The sequence below is a fragment of the Quercus robur genome, chromosome 2, assembly GCF_932294415.1.
Source record: "Quercus robur chromosome 2, dhQueRobu3.1, whole genome shotgun sequence".
Classification (NCBI taxonomy): Eukaryota; Viridiplantae; Streptophyta; class Magnoliopsida; order Fagales; family Fagaceae; genus Quercus; species Quercus robur.
The window spans coordinates 75300494-75311668 of record NC_065535.1 but is presented as its reverse complement, the minus strand read 5'-3'; positions in this window follow the sequence as shown (position 1 = coordinate 75311668).

Here is an 11175-nt window from a genome sequence, read left to right as displayed (position 1 = left end):
TTGTCTTGGAATAATGGAACATTGCATCTAAAGCCTAATGGATTGTGCCATTGTTTCTACTTGCAGAATTGGCACTGTTGATGTCACAATCAGAGTGAAGAAATTATTTGAAGGGCATAATAAATGGATTTCTGGGTTTAACATCTTCTTGCCAAAGTGGTATGAAATAGCCCTTGAGGATGATGAGGCCGGTCCACAAACTAAGAAGGTTTAATTTGAAGAAGCTACCATTTGTGACCAAGATAAAGATCAAAATATTGTTTTGCTCTGTTAAATCTCAACTGCAAATGTTGGTTCCTTGTGGTTTAATGATGACCTTTGTTCCTACAGAGACGCTTTCAAAGTAACGAACATGTTTATATAAATGAGTTCCGAAAGGGGCTCAAGGACATAAATAAGGTTCGCAATGAGGTAAATATATGCTATGGTTCTATTTGTTTTACTGCTCTTGTTTTGGAATGTTTTCTTGTTAATGTTATTTTCAGTATTCTTGAAGGTTTTTGTTTTAAACAATTTCAGATTTCCTCTCTTTTTAATGGTCTTTCGGATTTGCTTGCTGAGTTCAAAGATTTCTTCTAGAAGCTGCATATCTTTAAACTAAATTGTTAGTTCCTGGTAGTAAACCTCGAATCCACGAGGGGTTCCTTGAATCCACAAGGTGATAGGTCTGGAATCCACCAGAGAACACAATAGACACAAGTCTAAATTTTTATTGATAATAAACTATGAAAAACGTTTACAGACTTAAGGGCCTATTTAAGAGCTCCTTAAAACTTGACAGACAAGAAAATTAATCTAAAATAACTCCTAATTGATACCTAACCATAATAGGAGCCAAATTTGACCTAAAAAGCATTAAATGCACCTAAAAACAAGGAAATAAATCACCTAAACCTAAAATAACGTTTTTTTACATAAAAATACCAAAAATAATAAATTACAATAATTAAATAGTAAATTGTGTCCTACATCAAACCCCTCCACTTGAAACAAACTCGTCCTCGAGTTCATCTTTGAAATTTGAAATCTCCCATGCCAAGAGAACAAATACTTTGAATACTTCATCTTCTTTGTCTTCTTGTCAAACTTGAAACTCATTAATTGGGCAACTTGAACTTCTTCTCCCTTGATCTTCATGTAATTGACAATATTCACCAAATAAGAGTCAATGATCAAATCGAATCTTTCCACCCCAATAAAATCAATAAACTTTGTTTCGGTGTCTCCCAATAAAATAATAGGAGTTTGAATGTTGCAATCATCTAACTTGATTTCATCGAGATCATTGACAACTTCCTCTATAATTTCTTCTTTAATGGTCTCTACTATCTCAACCTCAAGATCTTTCTCTATAAGAGGGTCTTCATTAATCTCCTCCACAATCTTGATTTCAGGTTCTTCTTCTATAACAAGGCCTTCATTAATTTCCTCAGAAATCTCTATATTTTCTTCAAGAACGATATTTTCCTTAACATGTAATTCTTCCCTTAACAATGGAATATTTGGCTCTTCAAAATAATTCAAGTATGAACTTCTTGGCCAATAATAATCTTGTATTGTATACGACAAGATTTCTTCACAATCCAAAGGATAAAATTTGATAGCAAGCATCTTTTTCATCCTTGGCCATGATCGAATTTTGTCTTTACCTTGTTAGATTCTATCAGATTGTACTTGTTCCCACCAACATAAGGCATACTTACTAAGTTTATACAAAGCAAGTCCAACTTTTCTCTCATAACAAATATTCTCATAGTCAAATAAATCCTCTAGATCAAGTAACCAATCAAGAAAATCTTCTTTTAAAAAATAACCATTAAAACTTGCAATTCTCTTATAAGGTCTATATGAAATTTGCTTACCAATAGGTTGCCCGTGAGTTATGTCTCCGTTGTAGTTATCCCTATTGTTTCCATTCTTCAACGGCGCCATCCTAGCATAGATATTTGTGAGTGTTTGTTGTACGCCACGTAATACTCGCTAAGTTATTCGTCATTGTTGTGGTGGTGGTTACCGTCTCACCAGTTAGCAATCAAACCAAGGTAAGTCAAGGCTCTGATACCAACTAATGTCGTGGAAGCCTAAAGAAAGCACACACGATACTCTCTTGATGGAACAGAAACTAAACTGTTAGTTTCTGGTAGTAAACCTCGAATCCACGAGGGTTTCCTTGAATCCACAAGTTGATAGGTCTGGAATCCATCAGAGAACACAATAGACACAAGTCTAAATTTTTATTGATAATAAACTATGAAAAACGTTTACAGACTTAGGGGCCTATTTAAGAGCTCCTTAAAACTTGACAGACAAGAAAATTAATCTAAAATAACTCCTAATTGATACCTACCATAATAGGAGCCAAATTTGACCTAAAAAGCATTAAATGCACCTAAAAACAAGGAAATAAATCACCTAAACCTAAAATAACGTTTTTTTACATAAAAATACCAAAAATAATAAATTACAATAATTAAATAGTAAATTGTGTCCTACATCAGAAATGTGAACAAGATAAAAAGGAAAACATATTTTTTCAGGATGAACTTCACATATATCAATAGAAAAAAAAAAAAAAAAATTTATGTGCTCAAGTGAATCATTTAAAAGTTTAAGAGAATCATGGTTATATCAATCTCTTAATTTCTATATGACTTAGAAATTGGTCTTCAAATTCAAATTATATCATATATCAAACACTTAAATTGTGTAATTCACTCAAAAAATAAACTACTAATATCAATTAAGGGAGAAAAAAAGAACATAAAGAAAGATAAAACCACAAATCATTAACTTAAATAATTATATATATATATATATATATTGTCATCTATATTATTTAATAAATTCAGATTTAGAATAGGTACTCTCAACCAAAACCTTTCTTTTTCCATTTAGGCTAATATAGTTGCTTTCTCTTAAATAAAAGTAGTCTTTTTCTTCAACAAAAAAAAAAAAGTAACCGCATTGAGATGGACCAAACTTGACCGAACAGACCAAATTGAAAGGAAATGGACTGAAGTGCACCAAAGTAGACCCAATGGACCGAATTGGACTGTACAGACCGAAATGGACCTAATTGGGTAAAATGGACCATTATGGACCAAAATTTACGGAGTGGACCGAATCATCGACCACATCACCATTCTTTTATTAATTTTTTTCTTCTAATTTTTTTATAATATTAAATATATTTACGTGTGAATGTGTAAAGTTAATAAGTTAATATATTTAATATTATCAAAAAAAAATAGAGGAACAAAATAATATATAAAAAAATGGTGAGGTACAATGATGTGACTCAACAGAAGCATGACAATACTAAATACTATGCTTAGACTTTTAGATATTATATTGATATAGATTTGATTTTTTTTTTTTCAGATTAAAGAAAAAAAAAATGAGCTCACATGTGTAATTATCGCCCACGCCCTATGATACATTGCCACTTGGACTTTTTGATAAGCCCATGGATGCCATCAATGAACAGTAGAGCTTGCCACAAATCGACCCCATTAACACAATTTCTACATATTAGGAATTATGGGTTAGTATTAGTACTCAAACCCACAACCTCTTGGCACTTAGTTCGAAGTGATGGGTCTTTCCAAGCACTTCCTATAAAGTTTGTTGTAGCATTTTAATATTTTAATTAAAAGTTAGAAAATTAATTGTAAAGATATGAAAGTTAATATAGAAGATAGTAAGTTGGCCAAATGTGAAATACCACATTGATAAGGAGAGAAACTCTATCGTAGTAGAAATTGAGCCAGATAAGGAAAGATAAAAGGAGTAGGCTCATTTTCCTATATTTGCAACAACTAAGCTCTTATACACTATATCTACCCGATGGTGCAAGTTTTTTGCTAACTCTTCATGATGGGCATTTTTTTAATATTTAATTTAAATATCTATTAAATATTATTAACTTTCTATATAATTCACGTAATGTTTCTAATGAGTAATGATAATTTTTATCATAAGAAAAAGAAAGAAGAAGAAGAAGAACCTCGTTAGAACAAACTCCAAAAGGTTGTGGGGACTAGAAATTGTACTTTTACTTCTTCCATTTAACAGATCCAACGCAGACACACCCACTCACGAGTAATCCTACTCTTTGCTTACTTAGCACATAAAAATGGGATTGTGAGTTGTGACCAGTTTAAGCCCAATGGACTTAATTTACCGAAAAAATAAAAATAAATTAATGATATAATTTGGCTACAAACTTGCTAGCATGGTTTTAAAAACCAAACCAGATCGACTGGTCTTGAACTGGGAACTGACTACTAGTCCGGTCTGAAAAAACACTAAAACCGAATAAAACCAAGAACCGGAGGCAAATTCGGTTTTACCTTGGTTCGGTTTTTAAAACCATGCTTGTTAGTAATTAATAGCTACAACCATGGTTTTTACTTTTTAGAACCAAACCAGTCAATGAACTGTTTTTGCACCTAGTTCCCTGTTTTTTCTGATTTTTGACCAGTTCTGGGTGGTTTTACTAGGCTAGATTAATACCTGGTTCCCAATTGAATTGGTTTCATCAGCTGGTCTGGTCTGATTTTTAAAGCTATGGCTACAACTCTCTTTAAAAATATATTAACATAACTATATAATTTTAAATTTTAAATTTTAAATGTTAGTTTACATATTTTTTATGTTCTTAACACACATGCAAGATTTCATACCAATTGTTATATACTATTTAATCCGTAAACTTATTTTTTTATGCCTAAATTTAGACACCAAAAAAAAAAGAAAAAAAATTTGAACTTTAAACATTTGATTGATGGCATAGATATTAATCTTTTCCTTCTTGAATATGTGTATCAGCCGGTTTAGACCCAAGTATATAAGCAGATGTTAACATCAAAATGGGAGGAAAAAAAAAAAAAAAAAAGCCGTGTGGACAGACAGCAAGAAAGAGAGATAGAGAAAGAGACACACTCCACCGCTGACGCCTCATTCCGCCGCATCCGGGTTTGCTTGATGAGTTCAGAAGATTTCTTCTGGAAGCTGCATATCTTTCAGCAGAGCATGTTGGTTTGTGAATTGTGAACAAGATAAAGGTGAATATACTGTTTTGCTCTGTTGAATTTCAACAGAAAATGCTGGTTTCTTGCAATTTAATGATGAATTTTGTTCCTACAGAAACACTATCATCAAAACGCTAGACATTATAAAGCATTCGTAGCCATTTTTAAAAATGTACAGGAAGGAGCACAAGGACAAAACCAAGGTCTACAATGAGGTAATAACCGTGCTAGATATATATTATGGCTCTGTTTGTTCAATGCTCTTGTTTTATTGGAAAGTTTGTTATTCAAGTAATTTTTTCAGTATTTTTAGTGGCCTTGATTTTTAGTTTTCTTAGTGGTTTTTGTTTACAATTTTTAGGTTGCCACTATTCTTTTCAGATCATCCGGATTTGCTTGATGAGTTCACTTTTCTACCAAAAGCAGCATCACTTTTAGCACATAATGCCCCATATCTACGAAACTGCTTTGAATATTTTAATGAGCGGAGCTCTAGCATGCCCACATACATGTCAAAATGGTTAGTATTAGGATCTTCTTCGTTTGAAATTGATCCATTTCCCAGTTTGACACTCAATCCGTTGTCAATTCAAGGGGAAAAAAGAAGCAAAATATAACCTGAAATGGACTTGGAGCCTATAACATTCCACATTTTATTCTTTTGAATGGATTTTTAGCCTTTGTTTAGGAGTTCATAAAGGAATGAAATGGAATGGTAAGCCAATAAATCTATTTCTTTTAGCATTCTATCATTAATTCCCTTGTTAATAGTGTTGCATTTTGGGTCAATAATTTAATTGAAAGAGACAATATACTTTACCGATAACTTTTTTTTTTTTTTTTTTTTGGGAATAGTTTATGCATTTAATTTGTTACTTTTGAAATAAATAAAAAATCAAATAAATTTAGATTTGAATTGGGGATGGGGAATTTAACGTATAAGACTCTTGAAAATTACTTTCGTTATAAAATATCGAATATCCATTACATCACAAGTTGCAAATGAGGCAGTAAAAACGTTGGGCTATGTCTAATGTATCCATTATATTTTATCTATAATTTAAAATAAATAAATAAAATCAGCTTTACATAGGTTTACTATTAACAATATTTTTGTTATGCATTAATCACAATAATCATTCAAAAAAATTCTAAAACAATATGTGCGTATATTAGACTCATCATACGGGCTCTGCACGTGCAAGAAGACTTTTATTTTTATTTTTTATTTTGAGTTTAGTGAAATAGAGATAGTGTCCTAAGTTTTAGAATTTTGATAAAAGTTTGAAAACCTAAAACTTAGGAACTCTTTTAAAAATAGTAAATTACTCTTTTAACCAGTATGTGTGTGTGTGTTTTTTTTTAATACAAAAGAAATATTCAACTAAAAGATATGTGTTTTTAAATTTAAAAATATTCAACTAAAAGATAGGGGTATTTTAGAGAGTTTAAGAATTTATGTGAAAATATTTTAGTATGCAAAATGATGAAACTCAAACACGAAATCCTATTATTAATAGTATAGATATTGTATTTCCAAAATCAAATAAATTTCTAAAACAAGGTACTCATAATACAACCTTGCCTCATCGTCATTCATAATCCCAAAAGACCAAACAGCGCATTACAATATACAAAGAAACTGACTATGAGAGGGTACCCCCAAAGGTTTCACATTTAAAGACTTATTTTCAATCCATTTGCCTAATTCAAATGAGATTTGTTTATTTCTCCGTTCATTCACTTGAAGGAAAGTTGAAAAAGGCTTATTATTTTTTTATTGTTATAATATATATACCTTTTAAATATTACATCCAAAAATATGAGTCCCTCCCCTACCCAAAATTTTTAAAAATAAATAAATAAATAATAAAATTGGTTGCCTACCCCAGTGGTTCCAAAATATGACCCCCGGCCTCTAAAAAATAAATTTTTTACCAAAACAAGCTTTTCCTTTTTTTAAAAGAAAAGAAAAAAAAAAAAAAAAAAAAAAAAAAGAATGATAGAGTGATGATAGAACAGAGTTTCTTATTTTTAGCTATTTCCTATTTTGTCTTGTGAGTTTTGCTTGTTACGTCTAAGTAGAGGGGTTTTAACTAAATAATTTCCTTTTGCTCATTTTTGTTTCAAATTATTCTTATTTCTTAACCTAAGGATTTTTTTTTTTTTTTTCCAGAATGTCTTAACCTAATGACTTGATTGAGTCCATCAGACTTTTCTTCTATTTTCTTTGACTTCTGAATCATAAATAAGAATTATAGGGGAATAATTTATGAAATTTCTCTGATTGAAGACATGCTCATTTGTTCATATCATTCCAAAGACCACCAATAATAGTCAGGATAGCTCATAAGTCATAACGTTAAATTTATTTTTTTGCTTAAAGAAATAGCTAAATATGAGAGATTTAAAGTTACAAATGATAGTACTCTAAAAAAAATATTAGATTAGATTTGTTAATTAATTTAATTTGGATTGTGAAAATATGTCTAAAATTAAAACTTAGCTCAATTGTATAAATTGGAGGAGGAACCGGGGAACATAAAGTGAAACACAAATAATGGGAGAAGAGATTTGGATTTGTTTTAAAAGTACAAAATTAAAAAATGAACTTTTTAAAGGTAGCAAATTAAATCCCATCAAAAACCGTTTTAATAATTTGATAGTTACAGCCTCTTGGCTTAGGGCAAGGATATCCGTTGAGATATGAACACATGTCAAATGGGTTTAGAGCATTTAAACTCAAGTGGGTCCAGGACTAGCCCTAGGTCTAGGCTTAGGCCATTGCCTATGGCCCCCTACTAGAGAAAGGCGCCAAATTTTGGGGCAAAATTTTATATATATATATATATATATTGGAGATATAGGAAAAAAAACTAGTTTTACATTTTTCCTTTACTTTTAAGAAGTTCTAAAGAATTGAGTAATACTAGAAATAATACAACTTTAAATACATGGATTTACAAATATGTGTACTAACTGCAAAAATTAATTCAGATAGCAAAATGCTAGAAATATTATTAATTTTACTTGAAAACCTTTACAAATTGATGTGACATTAATTAATATGATATGTGAATATCAACAACCTATTAAATGCCTTTTTGAATTATTTTTTGTTATTGTTGATACATCTTTGTTAGCCTCATGTTGTACTATTTATAATATCTCGAACATCATTAATTCAAATATTTGTTCATTATCTTCTTGATGTGTCACTAATCACATTCATGGCTACATCATTTGTAAGTATTTTTTTAGTATTTTTCCAAAAAAAAAAGGCATATTACAAAATAAGAAGAATGATTTTTGTTATAAAAAAATTATGATATTAAACAATATCATAATATACTATATAATAAAAGTAACAGTAACGTAGTACACTTAAAAAGGTCTTTTATAAAATTCTATTCAATTAACATTAGACTTTTTATTTATATCAATTTCTTCAATGTAAAGTGTATATATATCTCAAATAATTCACAATGAATACCCACAATATTGTTCTTTTTCTCTATTCTTCTCTTCTTCTACCTACAACCTTACAAGTATGTATTTGTTTACTTTAAATTTTTTTATCAATCATTGAATTTTCTATTAGAGAATTGTTACAGATTGCACGCTTTTATTTTTGTTTTTTTTGCATGTATTTAATTTTTTATTATTAAAATGTTAGTTTAATTGTAGAGAAAATATATAAGAAATTGACTAAAATTATGATTTGTCACAATAATTGGCTAAGATTATGGACCCTTTTGAAAGTTCTTCATGTTTAAAAACTTATAAATCATAATATAACATGCCCGATGATTTTAACGTATTTATTAAATTATATATACGTTAAATCAACTTAAAATGTCTATAATGTTTATAAATTTATAATCTTTTTCTATATATTATTATTATTATTATATATCTAAAAACTGAAGCATAGCATTTATTATTGCTACGCTCCAGTTGAGCCACATCAACTTCCACGTCATTATTTTTTTTCTTTCCAATTTTCCTATAATTGTTTTTAACATTTATTTTTTTTTTAATATTTACACTTTTTCAACCTTTCTCCCTCCTTTACTTTTTATCTCCCCACTACTTCTTCAACATTTTTCCCTCCCTTACATTTTTATCTTCTCACTACCCTCTAAATTAATATCATTCTTCCTCTTTCCCTTCATTTTCCTTTATTTTTGTCTTTTCTTATTCACACCCTCTTACTATAAATTTGTCACTATCTCTTCCATTCTATGTATAGTTTCCCTCACAAAAAAAAAAAAAAAAAAAAAAAGAGGTTCTCTCTCTCTCTCTCAATTTTTTGGTGGATTTTTTAATTTTTCTTGCATCTCTGCTTTAGGTTAATTATTTTTTATATTCTTTAAAACTCTACTTTGGGTTAATGCGATTTAGTTTTTTTTTTTTTTAATTGTTGTTGTTTTTATTTTTTTATTTTTTGTTGGTTCTCTTTGATTGTTAAATGTTATCCTATTGCATTCTAAAGATTTAAATATAGCATATAAAAATATAATATTATTCTATTACATAGCATGATTTCGATAATTTGGTATTTATTGTAATTTGGTATTTATTCTATTACATAGTATGATTTTTTATAGTGCTCAATTTAGATATTAAACTGTGAGACTTTACTAATTTTTGTTTATTTTTTAATCCTTTGTGTTGGATAAAGTACTCTTATTAGTTATATTAGAAATACTCTATAATGTCATTTATTTAGAGAAAAACAAAGGTTAGCCAAAAAAACGAAAATAATCAGATAGGTGACAAATTTTAGCTTTTGCAATTTTATTATTATTATTATTATAGCAATGCATGTATAGAAATTTAATTCTTAAATTTTGCTAATAATTTTTTATTTGATAATATGTTTAGGGTGGACAAAATTACAATTTCTGCAAAGAAAATAACCTTAGTAGATTATCAACAACAAATTTTTATCCTAATTGGTCCAATTAATAATTGTTAAGTTTTATTAATTTTTTTAGTTACATTTTTTGGTCTTTTGGATTGTAGACAAAAAAAAAATAAGGTTTGAGAAAGTTTGTTTAAAACTAAAAGTATAATTTCTAAATTTTATGTTCTTTTTAATGATTTACAAAATGTTATAAATAAATTTTATTAAAAAATGAATATTTTCGTCAACTTGCCTTTTGAATTTCTGAGAAAAATTGTATTATTTTCATTTTGGTACGACAAAAATTTATATTTTATGATTATTTCTATATTACATTTATGATTGTTCTTATAATAAATAAAAATATGATTACAAAATACATTACTCATTATTAAATTAGTAATATTAACAAAACCACCTTAAAAAAAATTATCACGTGCAACGCGCAAGTTTGCGGCTAGTAGAGCTAATTATTATAACATGCCCGATGATTTTGAATTATTTATAATTAAATTATAACTTATAATATCTATCTTTAGTTCATGTCTAATATTTTCTTTTCAAAAATTTCTCAAAGCTGAAAATTTTTAGATTTTTTAAAAAATAGATATTTTTTTATTTAATTTTGAAAGTTTTATCAAATTGCAGAAATTTTGTTAGATTTTTTTTTTTTTTTTTGTCTTTATCTTCTTCTCCTATAATTTCTAAATTGATAAAAATTTTAACTTGATTGCAATCTAAATTCTTTATCTAATCTTCTTATTATTAATTTGAGATTAAATTTTATAAGGACGTGGTGTAAAACCCATGTTTTACCCCTTCAATCCCAACATACCACATCATCTTATCACATATTTAAGAATAAACATAATCACACTCAATCAATTCTAATACTCATATATAAATCCAACTAAATTGAGAATCTATCGAGATGTTATTAAGTGTGGTAGAACGTATTGAATTTTAAGTAAAATACTGATGTGACAATCACTTATTAAATGATGTAAAACATGAGTTTTACACCCCATTCTTATAGAATTTAATCTCAATTAATTTATCTATTATTTCTAAAAAATTTAGAATACACATAAAGGTTTTTTTTTTTTTTTTTTTTGGTGAGAAACACTATAAGATAGTTAAAGTGAAAGAATAGTTAAATAAGGACTCTAGAGTTTAGAATGAGATAAATTTTAAAATAATAACACACGTATGCAATCTCGAGATAGTATTTGG